We start from the raw sequence: 16,936 nt of genomic DNA, 5'->3' as shown, positions 1-16,936 counted from the left end.
GAAGAAGATCTTAGAAGATGGAAAAATATACCCTGTTCATGGATAGGCAGAACTAACATCATCAAAATGGCCATATTACCAAAAGTTCTCTATAGGTTTAATGCAATGCCAATCAAAATCCCAATGGTATTTCTTGTAGAAATATATACAGCAATTATGAAATTCATATGGAAAAATAAAAGACCCAGAATAACAAAAGCAACTCTAAGCAGGAAGTGTGAATCAGGCGGTATAGCGATACCAGACCTCAAACTATACTACAGAGCAATAGTAACAAAAACAGCATGGTACTGGTACCAAAACAGGTGGGTGGACAAATGGTACAGAATAGAGGACACAGAAACCAATCCACAAAATTACAACTATCTTATATTTGATAAATGGAGGAAGGATAGCATCTTCAACAAATGGTGCTGCGAAAACTGGAAATCCATATGCAACAAAATGAAACTGAATCCCTTTCTCTCGCCATGCACAAAAGTTAACTCTAAATGGATTAAGGAGCTTGATATCAAATGAGAGACAAGGCGTCTGATAGAAGAAAAAGTTGGCTACGATCTACATACTGTGGGGTCGGGCTCCAAATTCCTCAATAGGACACCCATAGCACAAGAGTTAATAACTAGAATCAACAAATGGGACTTACTCAAACTAAAAAGTTTTTTTCTCAGCAAAAGAAACAATAAGTGAGGTAAATAGGGAGCCTACATCCTGGGAACAAATCTTTCCTCCTCACACTTCAGATAGAGCCCTAATATCCAGAGTATACAAAGAACTCAATAAATTAAATGATAAGAAAACAAATAACCCAATCAACAAATGGGCCAAGGACCTGAATAGACACTTCTCAGAGGAGGACATACAATCAATCAACAAGTACATGAAAAAATGCTCACCATCTCTAGCAGTCAGAGAAATGCAAATCAAAACCACCCTAAGATACCATCTCACTCCAGTAAGATTGGCAGCCATTATGAAGTCAAATAACAAAATGAAACAAAATGAAAAGGGTACACTTGTACATTGCTGGTGGGACTGCAAATTGGTGCAGCCAATTTGGAAAGCAGTATGGAGACTTCTTGGAAAGCTGGGAATGGAACCACCATTTGACCCAGCTATTCCCCTTCTCATTTTATTCCCTAAAGACCTAAAAAGAGCATGCTACAGGGACACTGCTACATTGATGTTCATAGCAGCACAATTCACAATAGCAAGACTGTGGAACCAACCTAGATGCCCTTCAATAGACGAATGGATAAAAAAATGTGGCATTTATACACAATGGAGTAGTACTCTGCATTAAAAAATGACAAAATCATAGAATTTGCAGGGAAATGGATGGCATTAGAACAGATTATGCTAAGTGAAGCTAGTCAATCCCTAAAAAACAAATGCCAAATGTTTTCTTTGAAATAAGGAGAGTAACTAAGAACAGAGTTGGGAGGAAGAGCATGAGAAGAAGTTTAACATTAAACAGGGGTGAGAGGTGGGAGGGATAAGGAAAGAGAAGGGAAATTGCATGGAAATGGAAGGAGACCCTCATGGTTATACAAAATTTCATACAAGAGGAAGTGAGGGGAAAGGGGAAAAAAACAAGGAGGAGAAATGAATTACAGTAGATGGGGTAGAGAGAGAAGATGGGAGGGGAGGGGAGGGGGATAGTAGAGGATAGGAAAGCAGCAGAATACAACAGACACTAGTATAGCAATATGTAACACAGTTGATGTGTAACTGATGTGATTCTGCAATCTGTATATGGGGTAAAAATGGGAGTTCATAACCCACTTGAATCAAAGTGTGAAATATGATATGTCAAGAACTATGTAACATTTTGAACAACCAACAATAAAAATTAAAGGAAAAAAAATAAAAAATGGAAATATTATTAAGTTGTTGAATATGGAAAATTATTGAATTTTAAGAGAAAAGAAAAATTGGCTCAGTGGTAGAGCACTCTTAGAATGTACAAGGTGCTGGGTTTGATCCCCTGCATTACAAAAGAAAAAATTATTTTGAAGAAGAAAATGCAATTTATATACAAAAAGCAACATAAAATCATGCTAACCACAGGCTTCTCAATATTCAAGTGAAAAAACAATTGAGCAATTATCTGGGGCAATTAAATAATCACTCTAAAATGTTAATCCAGTAAAGTTGTTATTAAGTATAAAGGCAGTAATAAGAACTCTTAAAAATCTCAATCAATGTAGAACCAACCAATGAATACTTTCTTTAAAAAAGAAATCCAGTGAAGCAGTTCAGTGGAACCAGAGGTATGAAGAGGCAAAGGTGGATGAGTAGGACCGTGCTCAGGAGGTTGGAGGTTGGAAGTCAGAACCAGCCCAGCAACATCTAGAGAGTTCTGAGGAAAGAAAAGCATGACCCAGGAATTTTTCTACACTACCAACATTTCTTTGGGAGTGGTGACAAATGCTTATAATCCTAGCCACTCAGGAAGCTGAGGCAGGAGGATTGCAAGTTTGAGGCCAACCTGGTCAACTTGGAGAGACCTTGTCTCAAAATTACAAAAAAAAAAAAAAAAAAAAGGCTGGGGATGTAACTCAGTGGTAGATTGGGTTCAATTGCCAATACCACCTAAAAAAGAAAGAACAAAAACTCATAGACAGACTTTCTCAAGTACAAATCTCAGAGAAGGAATTGTGCATGAGCCTTTCTTGAAAAAAAATGTGACAGTGGAATCCGGCCAACAGAGGATGAATAAAGATGCAGAATGTGGAAATGGCTCTTTGTTTTCTCATGACTCCTAACCTTTTTGTGTATTTTAAAACACCTTTAAGGAATCTGAATTCTCTCTTCTGGTTTAAAAAAAAATTGACCGGAGCCTTAACATTTAATTTTTTCAATTCCAGCTTTAAAAAAATAAATTTTAAGTAAATTTAAGTGAATGATTAAAATTAAAGTACATTTAGGATGATTTATATCTATTTGTCAACCATCCATCCATTTATTGCTATGCTCTATCAGTTGTTTACGTATCTACCCTCTAGCTTCTAGAAGAATTTATGCAGCATTTCCATGTTTATATCTGTATTCCTCCAACCTTCCTTCTGTAAATATGTATGTATACAGTAACAGATATTAGAATTATGGTGATGATTGCTGTATATTAGTCAGCTTAGCCTGCTATAATTAAAAAAAACACAGATAGTACTGTTTAAGCAATAGACATTTATTACTCACAGCCCTGGAGGCTGGATATCCAGGATTAAGAGATCAGCAGATTCAGCTCCTGTAGATGACTCTTCTTGGCTTGCAGGTATTCTCAAATGGTGGAAAACACAATAGCACAATTTCACTGGGGTCTCCTCCTATAGGACACTAATTTTATTGGGTCATGGCTCCACCCTGTGACCTCATTTAACCTTATCACCTCTTCAAAGGCCCTCCCTCCAGTTAGGGTCACATGAGGAGTTGGAGCTTCAATACAATTTTAGGGGATGTAAACATCAACTCCATAATATATTAAATTGTAAATTGTGTTTTCCATATTTCTTGGCTATTTTAATAAATCTTAAAAGTTTTATAGAAGTAAAAATCATTATTCTAACATATATAGTTGGTGTTATAGATTTTACTAGAATAACCAGTGTCATCTCTATAGCTTTTTTTTACATGACTAATAAGAACCTCCATTTATCCATATAACTCTTCCACTAACTCAATGTTGTCAAGGAAACTGAGGTTATAGAAACTCTGGTGTCATAACTAGCGAGCTCCAGAGTCCAAATCCATGTCTGTATTTTTCAGCATCTTTTTTTTTATATGTGTGTCTGTGTGATAAAAGAGCCAACATTTTGAGGTGAATCATAATCATTTGCCCTTTATGTGTTTATAAATTCAATAACAAAGGCCAAGCTCTCACACAATAAAAATCAATTTACTTCTGTGTTTGGGGAGAAATGAAACAGCTTGCTGCCTGTGAATAATGACAGTTACAGGAGGAGATCTTTGCTGTGCTGCTGTAGCATGTGTGACTGCAGACGTCGAGGTCTTTGGAGGTGTGCTGGTCAATTCTGCTGCCTGGCCTCATACAATCCAGGAGGTCTCTGTGCTGGCTGACTTCACCTCTTGGCTCTTTTGAGGCCAGAGTGGCTTTAAGAGCTATCAGTCGTCCTTAGACACATCCCTTCTTGAGGCTGAGCCTACTCCATCTGTTCCCGTCACACATTCTGATCTGTTGGATACTGTTACGATTTGGATATGAAGTGTGTCCCCAGATCTCACATGTGAGAAAATGCAAAAATTAGAGGAGAAATGATTGGGTTATAGCCTTAATATAATCAGTAAGTTAATACCTGATAGGATTAGCTGAGTGATAACTCAGGCAGGTGGGGTGTGGCTGGAGGAAATGTTTTATTTGGGGAGTCTCTAGGGGAATGTATTTTGTATCCCGAGAGTGGAGTCTCTATCTGCTTTCTGATCACCATGGTGTAAGCTGCTTCCTTCTGCCACCTTCTCCCACCATGATTTTCAGCCTCAACTTGAGCTCTGAGGAATGGAGCCAGCCTTCTATGGACTAAGGCCTCTGAAACCATGAGCGCTCAAATAAACTTTTCCTCCTCTGCAATTGTTCTGTTCAGATCTTTCAGTCACAGCAGCACAATCGCTGACTAAAACAGATACTTCGGAGGTTTGGGTGCCTGGGAGGACACTCAGAAGATGACAACTCATTCTCTCCACTTTTGGGTGACAAGTCTTCTTTCTGAACCCTTCAGATCAGTATCTAACTTCTAACTTCTCCCCAGGTCTCCTTTAGCTGAATCTGAGGGCTTCTTTCTGAGAACAGCTTCTTCTCCTGGGTAGACCAGTTCTTCATCAGGTACAATACAATCACCCAGGGTCATAGTCTGACAGATGCAAAGGTGCTTCTTTCTCATACTTGTTTTTATCTGCTTTTCTATGCTTAGCTCTACCTGTGTGGATACACCAGGCTGCCCTTTGAAATTTCCATTTCCTGGATAGGATAGAGCGCAGGATGGGGGCTTCCTGAGCCATGAATCCTTGTGCATTTATTCCAGGGGTCAGTACTTCAGGCTGGTGGACTGATTTGTTGGGGCTGGAAACAAGCGGTCTTTTCATAGACAACATGGTTTTTTAACATGGGCCTTCCCTCACTGGGCCACTGAAGGCATTGATATCCTTCCTCACCATTAGTTATGTTCTTAATTCTGTTCAAATGTCTTTTTTTCCCCCCTAAGGAGTTCTGGTCTTTAAAACAACATGTTCATTGTACATGAAGACAGTTAAAAAAGGGAATTTAGATTTGTAGTAGACATTCACCATTTGTGATGTTAAGCCTTGTTTTTCAGGCTACTCCCCATTGTTTTTGGGGAGAAATCTGAAAAACAAGGTGGGTACATCAACCATGGGGAGAAACCCTCAGTAGATCTAAATGCTATTTGTTTTACTGTATCTATTTTATTAAATATAAAACTTCCCAAGATTCCTAAGAACTTTTGATTTTTCTCTAAAATCTATAGAATATATTGGGTTTTTGTGAATTTGGAAAAGAAGTCTCCCCTTTCTACTTGGACTCAAAGAATGAGAAATTTCCCAGCCCTCCCTAACTGAAATCCATTTGCTTTATTTCATTATTTCAGCTGTGGTTTTCTAGAAATATGCAAACCACTAGAGTAAGAATTATTAAATGAGAATGTCCCTTAAGCAATTAAGGGAACAACACGAGAGAAGAGCAAGCTGCATGCCTGAGGAGACACAACACGCTTTCCCATGATAATAGGGACAAGGGCATCAGATGACTCCTCCAGTGTCTTGTTTGGATGAAAAGGCAATATTCTTGAATCTAACTTGTTGTCTCCTGCTTTTGACCTCTTATTTTTCTCTCTTTCTAAGACTTGTCCTTAAATAAAGCAGATAATAAAACAACACAGGATGCAATGGCAGTAAAAATTCAAGATGTAGAACTGAATTCCTCCACCACAGTGAACAAGGTTCATGATTTAAATGGTGCCTGGGCAGCTCCAGAAGCAGGACTTCTGGAGAAAGGGCTTGTCATTGTCAGCCCCACCTAGGCTCTTGGGGAGTCTCTCTGCACCTAGGTGGGATGTCCATAGCAGAAGAGGAATGCCAGAAAGGCTCGAGTTGAGAGGACAGGGGAGGGACCGGTCTGTGTGGACAGGTTTGGAGTTTGCCAGGAAGAGAGGGAACCAACAAGGATTAGGGCAGTGATGGACCATGCTGATGGACTTGGAGAGGATGGACTATGGACAGAGAGTATTAGAGAGAAGCAAATGCAGAAAAGGGAGTAGAGACCAGTTCTATGGAGGGAGTAAGAGAGGGGCCAGGGAAGAAGGAGCCCTGAGGAAGCTTAGACAGAAAATCAAGGGAGAGAACAGGCCATGTGGATAGGACAGGGATGATTCAGCAGAGTTGATAGGAGGGACTCCCTGTCTGAAGGGTTGGGTGGTGGGAGGAAAGGGAGCTTCCCAGAGATTGATGGAGCACGGGGACCAGCACAGACCCCCTAGAATCATGAAGGTTGGAGGGAGAGATAGAGGGCTTAGTGAAGGATCTTTTAAGTGATAGTTGAGCAGAGAGAGTGAGCCACATAAACTTGTTGGGGAAAGGCAGGGTTAGAGAGGGTCAAGAAGAGAGGGCAGGCCATGCTGAAGGAGTTGAGGAAGGAAAAACCCCAGGGGAGATTGGAGATGAGAGAGAGGGAGAGGCCAGATGGCCTTTAAGGGGTGTGCACTGGAGGGAGGACATGTTATCTAAGGCAGAGAATATTGAGCTCAGAGGTGACAGCCCAGGTCATGCAGACACTTGGGGGACAGGGAGAAAGGGGCATCCCTTGGCCAAGATAAGAGACCAGGCCATGTTGGGGTGTGTGTGGTGAGTCCAGGTCCACTGGCATAGTGATGGGGCACAGAGAGGGGGTGTCTCAGGAGATGCTTTGCTGGGAAGTGAATAGAGATTGGGCCATGTGAACAGGCTTGATGCTTGAGGGTCTGAGAAGAGGGTGCATTCCAAGGAGACTGACAGATGGGTGGGCAGAGACCAAGCCTTTTGTTAGGGTGGGAGGCAGGAAACGTGGAGTGTTATGGAGGATGCTTGTGCTAAGATGAGTAGAAAGACAACCCATGGATAGGTTGGGGTATCAAGGGAAGAGGAAGTGGGTTGGCAGAAGGTGCTGAGCAAAAAAGTAGGCAGAATGCCATTACCATGAATGCAGGGTAGTGATAGCTCTTTGAGTTCCTGCTTTTGGGAACATACCCAGAAGTGGCACGGCTGGATCCCATAGTTATTCTACTTTAAAATTTTTTAACAGTAACTACCTTACTGTTTTCCACCGTGACTGCGTTACAGGGCGTGGTCCTGGTGGGAAACTGAGGAAGTCACAGCAATCCTTTCTCACTGGTTCTTGTGATTATGCCAGAAAGATTTCAGACATGCTGCTCAGAGTAGCAGGCATGAATTTATTAGATGGGATAGGAAAAGGGAAAAGGGGAAATTCTTAAGGGAGAGAATGGGTCCTTTCAGAGAAGAGAAGAATGGCATACCCCAACTGCCCAATAGTTTCATTGGGGGACCCAGGGAAGTTTCCAGAGAGTCCTGCCCATGTCCACCTTTTGACTTTTGACTGAACACCTAGGAACTGAATGGACTACCCCCAAGAGAGGATGGTGTGGTGCTTATAGAGTTGGAGTTATAAGGAAATTTAGTCCCTCTGTTTTGGTCTCAATTTCCTGCCTATTTAATTAATTGGTTTATTACCCTTTGAATAGTCCTCAGTAAGCTTTCTTTGTGAGGGTCTTAATGTTCTGGTTGCCTGGATGATTGGGGGTTGTGATAGTTTTGGTAATAAGAGAGGTCCAGCCCAGCTGGTAGTGTGTGACATGATCTTGAGATAATAGTTTTCCTGACTCAGTCGTGCCCAGGTTCTCCTCGGCGGTGGCCTCGGTCCCAGCCGAGGTGGGGCTAGAGGATGTCCTGGGCTGGAACAGAAAGTTAAAAACTTTAAATGGAAATAAAGGGTAGTATTTACAAGAAAATGAGAATGAATAAATCATCCCAGGTTTTCAAAAGAGAGACCATATTAAACTTACCTATGTGAAGACGGCATCCCCCTGCCTTCAGGGCCAGCAGTTTCTCTGTTCTGTGATCAATGTGATTCACAGGAGCTTCTTAAGTAACAAATGAAATGAGCCCAGGGCGTGGAAAATATGATTTCTGTATTGGTTTGGCATTGGCTATGACCTCCAGCATTTTCATAGGAGGGAGTTTCATTTTGAAAAAAAAAAAAAAAAAGGCCTTCTGCGACTTGCCAGAAAAGGACCCATGAGAGCAGGTCAAGGTGGCCATGCATATCTTAAAGAATGGTTGTGGTGGGCTGGACTACTGTCAATGGGGGCAGGCGAGGTGGCCAACTTCGCTGCATGTGCCTTTGCACCAGCCACGCTAGTGACTCCACTGGGAGCTCTCAGCGTCCTCGTAAGTGCCATTCTTTCTTCATACTCTCTAAATGAAAGACTTAATCTTCATGGGAAAATTGGATGTTTGCTAAGCATTCTAGGATCTACAGTTATGGTCATCCATGCTCCAAAGGAAGAGGAGATTGAGACGTTAATTGAAATGTCACACAAGTTAGGTGATCCAGGTTTCGTGGTATTTGCAACAATTGTGGTCATTGTGTCCTTGATATTAATCTTTGTGGTGGGACCTCGCCACGGACAGACAAATATTCTTGTGTACATAACAATCTGCTCTGTGATTGGGGCGTTTTCAGTGTCCTGTGCAAAGGGCATGGGCATCACCATAAAAGATGATGTTAGCTGGAAAGCGTGGGCTGCGGCATCCCCTGGCCTGGATTCTGCTGCTGAGCCTCGTCATCTGTGTGAGCACACAGATCAATTACCTAAACCAGGCCCTGGACATATTCAACACTTCCCTTGTAACACCAATATATTACGTTTTCTTCACAACCTCAGTTTTAACTTGTTCAGCTATTCTTTTTAAGGAGTGGCAAGATATGTCTGCTGATGATATCATTGGGACTCTGAGTGGCTTCTTCACAATCATGTGGGGATATTCTTGTTGCATGCCTTTAAAGATATCAGCTTTAGTCTAGCAAGTCTGCCTGTGTCTTTTCGAAAAGATGATAAAGCAATGAATGGCAACCTCCCTACTATGTATTAATAATGAAGAAAGCTTATCCCGTGGAATTGAACAACACAGTGATGAGAATATCTCACAGAGAAATGGAAATCTGACAGGTTTTTAGGATGTGATTTAAAGGTTAATCCATAATTATGTTATAGTGATTTTGAATATCAGAATCTGTCTGAAAAAGAATTGTCCTCAAATAATGTTAACTAAAGACAATCTTTTTTAAGTTTTCACTAATTTGGACCAAGAAGTTACTTTTCTTATATTTAAACAATGGTAACTCACTAAAAATGGCCTCAGTATGTGGCCAGTTTCTATTAACATTGTATTATTGTACAGGTATTTTACATTTTGATTCTTTCTTCAAAATCTAAATGCACTAATGACAAGTTTTAAGTCTATAACAATGCTTTATTTTCTCATTATTGATGAAAGTCTGAAATGTACATTTGTCATTCCCATTCCCATCAATCCCTGATCATATAAGGCTTTTTGATTGTAAACAAGAACAAAACTATCCCAAAACATTATCCTCTGATTTATCTTACCTATAAAAGTGGCTCCTGTTTGGATGAATTATTTTGATGTTGAAATGTTAAAGGGAATCCTAAGTTACTAAATGAAGGAAACTCACAGACCAAAAAAAAAAAAAAATGGTAAGAATCATGCCAAGGAAATATTTCTTAGGCTATGACTTGTCACCACACATGTGGTTTACTGTGTTCATTTGATGGTATTCTTAGAACCCTATTAAACCAGCACATCGTGCATCCGCTGGGCTGGGCTCTGCTTTGTACCTTGGCTGGATTTATTCTTTGGTTACTTGAATTCCATGGGAACCTTTATGACCATTTTATATCAGCTCTTATACTTTTCAGTCTATTTTCATAATACATTAATTGTTATTTAGACCTTTTAATAAATGGGAAATAAAATCAGAAGAAAAGAGTGATTTCTTAAATTTAGCTCATAATAAAGAGACAAGTTGAAACAAACAAACAAACAAAAAAGAAATAATAGTTTTCCTTAAGGGGATGTCAGTATGGCTAGGGGAGGTTTTGACATACCAGGTCCTTCACTTCCAGGTACTTGCCTGTTGGTAGGCTTCTTCTGGTTTTCAGTTACCTTTCATTGTCCTTTTCCTGCTACCCATTCATGACTGACTAGCTCTTTACCAGTTGCACCATTTTATATTCCCTCTAGCAGTGCATAAGAGTTAACATTTTTTTAGCTTTCTGAGGTAACTTGCTGGTTGATGTGTGGTCTTGGTGAAAATCTAGCAAGGTGTACTGTGGCCAGGGCTAGAAAGTGCAGAAGGTGATGGTGCAGCCCATCTGCAAAACCTCATCTTCAGATACTTATGAAACAGATCCTGGATTCGGGTGTGGCTCCATGAGCAAGTGAATATGAGGATAGAAGGCTGTATTATTGGTTTTGATGAGAATGTGAAACTTGTATTAGATGATACAGGAGAGAGTCATTCTAAAAGTCAAGAAAACAACTGAGTTGGATGATGTTAAAAGGAGATAATGTTACTTTGCCACAAAATGTCTCTAATTAGAATGATCAATGAAGTGAGAAATTACAGAGAAAGCTAAGCTAGGCTTTTTTTTTTTTTAATGAATCCTTTGTTGAGAGTATAGTTTTAAAACACATGTTCATATTGTTTTGCTTCCCTATATGTTATTACCAGATGTCAATAAATCTGATAGAACTCTTTTTTTAAAATTAAAAATTTTATTAAAAATTCTCCACATACTAACTTGGCACGTAGGTTCTCTGATTTTTTGGTGGTAGTCATTCTAATTGGTGTGAGGTGATATATCATTTTGGTTTTTGCATTTCCCTAATAATTAGTGATGTTGAGCACCTTTTCATGTGCTTTGGAAGGACAAGGGGGAGAGTTTTGGGAAGGCTTTTTGGAGGAAGTGGCTTTTAAACTGATGATGAAAAAGGAGACAAAATACAAATTACTAATATTAGGTTAGAGGATATGGATACAGATGCTGAAGAGATAATAAGAAGAATAAGAAGAATACTACATGTAAGTCTATGTGTAAATATGACAACTTACATGGAACTTATTCCCTGAAAAGCACAAAGTACCCCAGCTCACTCTGAAGCAGATAATTTGAATAGCCTATTACTATCAAGAAAATTGAACTTGTAATTAAACATAAAAGCTCTCCAAATGGAAATCTTCAGGCCCAGATGGTTTCATTGGAGAATTCTATCAAGTATTTAAGGAACTGCAACCAATTTTACAGTCTCTTATGTTATACCTCCCTGATTTTGTACCCCTAGGTGACCTAACTGAATTTCTACACTGCTTTAATCTTACTTATCTTTGAGAACAGGAAGCCTGAAGGCCAGAAGTTCTCCTTCAAGAGGGGTAGCTGAAACTGATTGGATCTAAGATGGCTGCCAGAGTAATCACTGGAAACTTCATTATAACCCCATCTGCAATAGCTAACAATCGCCATGATGATGAATAAAAGGAACCATAAAAGGAGCAAAAAGAAGAGACATTCAAGTTCCTGGAAAATCTCCATTTATTCCCAGAAAAGACATGAATATTCTCCCCCTTTATTAGCCTACCCATTCTCTTCATTTCTCTTACCCTATATCTATATCTCCCTAAACTCCTATGGGCCAAGAAACTGATCTGTGAGCCTTTTCTCCTATTTCTATTCTTGGTCAAGAATAAACTTTACTTCATTGCTGAACTGGCATGCATTCATGTTATTAGATGCATAATTCCAAGAGGGAAAAATACTTTGGGGTCAAAATTAGTAACACATCCAGAAATTAAAAGGATAGCCCCTGATACTCAAACCCGACAAACATAATATGGAAAAAAGAAAATGTATGACTAGTTCCTTTTGTTATCTTAGACATGAAAATTCTTAATGAAATATTTGCAAGTAGAATTCTGTAATGTATAAAAAGAATTATGAACTGTGGTCAAGTAAGGATTAATCCAGGAATTCAAGGCTAATTCAGTGTTTGAAAATTAATCCATATAATCCACCATATTAGCAGGTTAATGAAGAAAAGTCAGATGATAATATTAATTGATGTATGGAATATATTTGACCAAATGTAATACTACTTAATAATAAAACCCCATAGGAAACAAAAATGTAATACATATGTGTGTGTGTGTGTGTGTTCACATACATGCATTTCTTTCTCAACTTGATAAGTAGTATCTACCAAAACCAATCCAAAACAGAAACATACATATGGCTACCATCACATTGATTAGTGAAAGACTATTTTTTCCTACTATCTGGAGCAATGTAAACTTGGAATTTCTAACCACTTCAATAACGGAAGAAAAGGAGACTAAAGGTACATGGAGAAGAAAGGAAGACACAGCTGTCCCTATTTGCTGATAACACAATTTTATCTACTGAGAATCTCAAGGACACTACAAAAAAATCTCCTAGAATGAATAAATAGTTCAGCAAGGTCATGGAACACAAGAACAATGTACAAAAGTCAACTGTATTTTTATGTACTATTAGTGAACCCATGAAGACTGAAATTAAAAATACAATACCATTTAAAATCTCAAAGAAAGGAGGGAGAAATTCTTAGATAAAAATCTAACAGAACATGTACAAGTCTTTATGTAGAAAACTCCAATGAAAGAAATCAGCAGATCAAAATAAATGGGAAGGTATACCATGTTCATGGGTCAGAAGAGGAGACACTATGAACTGAAGTTCTCCAAGGAAGCTTCGTCTGTATTTGAGAGCCTGCTAACTGATCTTGGCTGACTAAACCATTGTGATCATGGTGATTGTGGAGAGATGGATTGTGAAGAGATTGCACATTGCAGATTAAGACCCAAAGCTTAACTTGGGCTATCTTTAGTTTCTTTTTAAAAATAATTTAACATTTATTTTATTTATTTGTTTTTATGTGGTGCTGAGGATCAAACCAAGTTCCTCACCTGTGCTAGGCAAGCACTCTACCTCTGAGCTACAACCCCAGCCCTTTAGTTTTTTTAATGGCTGTTTATTACCAACCTCTGCATCTGGCCTAGCATTCTTGTGACTATTAGATGAAACTTCTGGAATGTATACTTAGCTTAGTAGAACTCTGGCCTCCACCAACCCTAAAGCTAAGAATATGATAGCATCTGAATCCTATAACAGATTTACTCACTTTGTTAAAGATAACATCTTAATCCTATGGAAGAGATTTTCCCATATCATTGTAGTCTGCCTTCTTGATGACCCCACCTACTATGTTTTATGAATATAAAAGCCTGAATAAATTCCTCAGGGAACTATATTGTTCTGGGTAACTTGAATCTGTCTCTGAGACAAGGTCATTTATATATGGCTTGGAATTAACTATTATTTTCTCAAAGCAGAGTTGATTATTTTATATTGACAATACTGTAAAAATATCAATTTTCTGTAAATTGATTTATATGTGTATCATAATTCCTATCAAAATCACAGCAAGATTTTGATTGATGTAAATATCATTATTATGAAACTTATACAGAAAGTTGGATAGGATAGCTAAGCCAGTGTTTAAAAAGATGTATATAGTGGGAGGAATCACATACATGACTACAAGGCTTATTATATGGTGACTATGATCAAGACAGTGTGGTATTGTTGTAGAGACAGACACAGAGATCAGTGAAACAGAAAACTCAGAAGTAGCTCCAATATACCCAACTTTAGTTTTTAGAAATATTTTAACTTCACAACAAAATTGAGCAGAAGGCAAAAGATACCTCCTGCTTATAATGTAAAGCTTCCTCTATTAGCAATATTCTACATGAGGCTGGTACACTTGTCTTTCTGAGCAGGTCTCATGAGCCAAATCTACAAAATGAATCATAGTAAAATTTATGATGATGTGTAGGACAATGGGATTTTTATGCTATGCATGAAAAATACTTAAGAGAAGAAATAATTGAATTTATCATCTGTAAATGTTGATTAGTGCTTGGGTACCAGAGTCTTCCTCCAACACATGAGCTGTCGAGGCAAGCTGTCATTTACATTTTTCTTTTATTTTTAATTTCCATTTCCACCACTTTTTTCCACTCACTGGGATTTAAACTTAGTCCCCTTTGTGGATGGAGACCCCATTCTGTGAAAGTCATTCAAAGCTCTTTTACATTCGTCACTCTCTCTCTATCTACTTCTTGAACCCGGTGTCCCCTCACATGGTGGTTCCGGCTCTGCATTTTCCTTTCTGTGTGTTTTCCTTGGTTATTTTGTGTCCTTTGATCAACGTCTTCCCAATTCCCTTTCCTCCTCACACCAACCTCAGCAACCACTTAAGGAACTCTCTACTTCCATGAGCTTAGTTTGTTTTGAACTTCTACATAGCAGTGGGATCATATGGTATTATTCTTTCTGAGTCTGGCTTATTTTGCTTAACGTAATGCTCTTCTGTTTCTTCTACATTGTCACAAATTACAGAATACATTTCTTTTTTAGGCTTGAAAAAACATATCATTGTATTAAAATATCATATTTTCTTTATTCACTCATTCAACCATGGGCATGTGTTTATGTATTTCTGTGGATATGCATGAATTCATGTGCATCTCTTTGTGTTTCTGTGCTTGTGTGTATGTGTGATTAATGTGTGTTTGTGTTTTTGTGAGTGTATACCTGTGTTTCTGGGTTCACCCACATGCATGCTTATTTCTGTTTGTGTGGTGTGTATGCATGTTTAGGGACTTGGATGTAGAGATTTGGGATTCTAAGTGAATATGCCAGCTCACAAGCCTCCTGCCACATCACTCTGTGCCAAAGCAGCACTCTATCCTTATAATGAAGTTCACCTGTACCTTAGCCTGGAATGACTTTCCTCCTGTCCCTCTCTGGTTGTGTACATATGTTGATCTCCCTCTCTGGTCTGGGTCAGGGCTGAATGCCAGGTCTGTAGGAATGTTGGCTGAATGGGGTTTTCAGAATCAAAGAATTTAGTCAAGGGAGGAACTAGATATGGAGGAACTAGATTTGGTTTTTGAATAAAACTGCAAGTTAACATTTTCTGTAGTATTTGCTAAAGTGCTCTTGCCACATTCTCTTATTTTTGCATCCTCAGTGTATGGTGCACAGAGTTACTTGGTAAATGTTTATACAAATTGATAGAAGAATAGAGGCTTAGAGGGCAGGGGTTGTGGCTCAGTGGTAAAGCATTTGCTTAGTATGTGTGAGTCACTGTGTTCAATCCCTGGCATAAAAAAATAATAAAAAACCAAAATAAAGGTATTGTGTTCATCTACAACTAATATATATATATATATATAAATATATATAAATATATATATTTGTGTGTATGTATGTATGTGTGTATATATATATATATATATATATATATATATATATATGAATAGAGTCTTAGAAATGGAGATAAGAGGTAAATTTTAATGGCAAAGGAGAAAAGGAAAAAAGCAACCAGGAAGAGATTCTGCATGAGAAACAGGCTTTCAGGGTTTTGTGCCCACTCTTCATGGTCCATAAAAGCAAGCTGTTGAAATGTACAGACAGTCTTAGCAGCTTTAGTGGGTAAAGGTCAGAACGGGCTGAGAGTGATCATGTGCTGGCCAGTGATCATGTTCTAGGCTCTTGATGCCCCGAGCCTTGGAATTAAGGAGACAACACAGACGAGAGCATGTTTGATAACAGTTGGCTGGGTCTGACTCTCATTTCCTGTTGGCTGGATACATTTTAGTTTCCGGTTCTTCTTTTATTGTAGGTTATACCCCATCATCTCTCTGGGAACAATATCAAGAAACTAATAACCCTTCAAATCACTATTCTAAATGGCTGATGGATGTCAGTCCCAGAAATGTGCAAATCCATTGACTCGGGCTGTTACCCCTTATAGATCCTCGAAAACAAATAGTAAGCTTTGTGAGCACCACAGGAATCCATCCTCAGGGAAATTTTCATAATAACTGACTCGTATGAGCAGTGAGAGCCTTGTTTATCAGTGGTCTCCAGACACTAATTTCTAATTTTAATAGCCTCACAAAGGAAACGCAGAGTTTGTTCCACCAGGGGGTTCATTAAACACCTTGGAAAGAGTGGCTTCCTAGATACAAGTGTGCTGAGACATTCCATTCGGTTGATTTAATTATGTATCTTTATCAGTTCTTTGTCTTCGTGGATACATTGCTTGGTAGATTACTTGTTTTCAAGTGTTTGTTCCTGTCTCATTGAGGACATCTTATGATAGTAGCTTCTGATGAGGTTGTAAGGGGGTCTTCTTGAGTCAGGTTCACAGATGAAAGTTTCCTACTGTCTGCAGTCTTGAATGTTAGGAAGAAAACTAGAACCAGTTTGAATAGTGTGGACCGAGGGTGTAGCTTGCAAATCTCTAATCATCATCCTTTGGATATTTTCTTGAATATTCCATTACTGATGTCATATTTTTATATATGAAGATTATTATCCTTTTGTACTTTCCATTTCATTTGCTTCCTGACAGGTTTCAAGGCAGCTTAAAAATAAAGGGTGTTGAGAAGAATGGTGGATGTTGGGAACCTGCTCTCCCACAAAAGCAACAAATAATGGCACAACAATAAAAACCAACAATTTTAGAACTCTGGAAATTAACAAAAGGTACAGAACAAACTAAAAGGCATTCATTCAAAAGGGAAAAAAGAAGCATGACTGGACCTTAGTAAGAACCGCAGGGTATGTGATGGTTTAACTTTAGTCTGTTCATATCACTGTATCCCCATCTTGGTTCCACTGACAGGAGCATAGCATACACACACACACACACACACACA

General features: G+C 38.8%; 2 pseudogenes; both read left to right on the top strand.

The window, feature by feature from the left end:
- The first annotated feature begins 7,960 nt into the window (after positions 1-7,960).
- On the top strand, positions 7,961-9,262 carry LOC101959484 (magnesium transporter NIPA2 pseudogene; annotated as a pseudogene).
- A 919-nt stretch (positions 9,263-10,181) lies between these two features.
- On the top strand, positions 10,182-10,708 carry LOC106144679 (small nuclear ribonucleoprotein E pseudogene; annotated as a pseudogene).
- The last annotated feature ends 6,228 nt before the right edge of the window (positions 10,709-16,936 follow it).

This window comes from Ictidomys tridecemlineatus, chromosome 2 (assembly GCF_052094955.1).
Source record: "Ictidomys tridecemlineatus isolate mIctTri1 chromosome 2, mIctTri1.hap1, whole genome shotgun sequence".
Taxonomy (NCBI): Eukaryota; Metazoa; Chordata; class Mammalia; order Rodentia; family Sciuridae; genus Ictidomys; species Ictidomys tridecemlineatus.
Note: the sequence above shows the minus strand (reverse complement) of the source record. Positions and strands in the feature narration are given on the sequence as shown.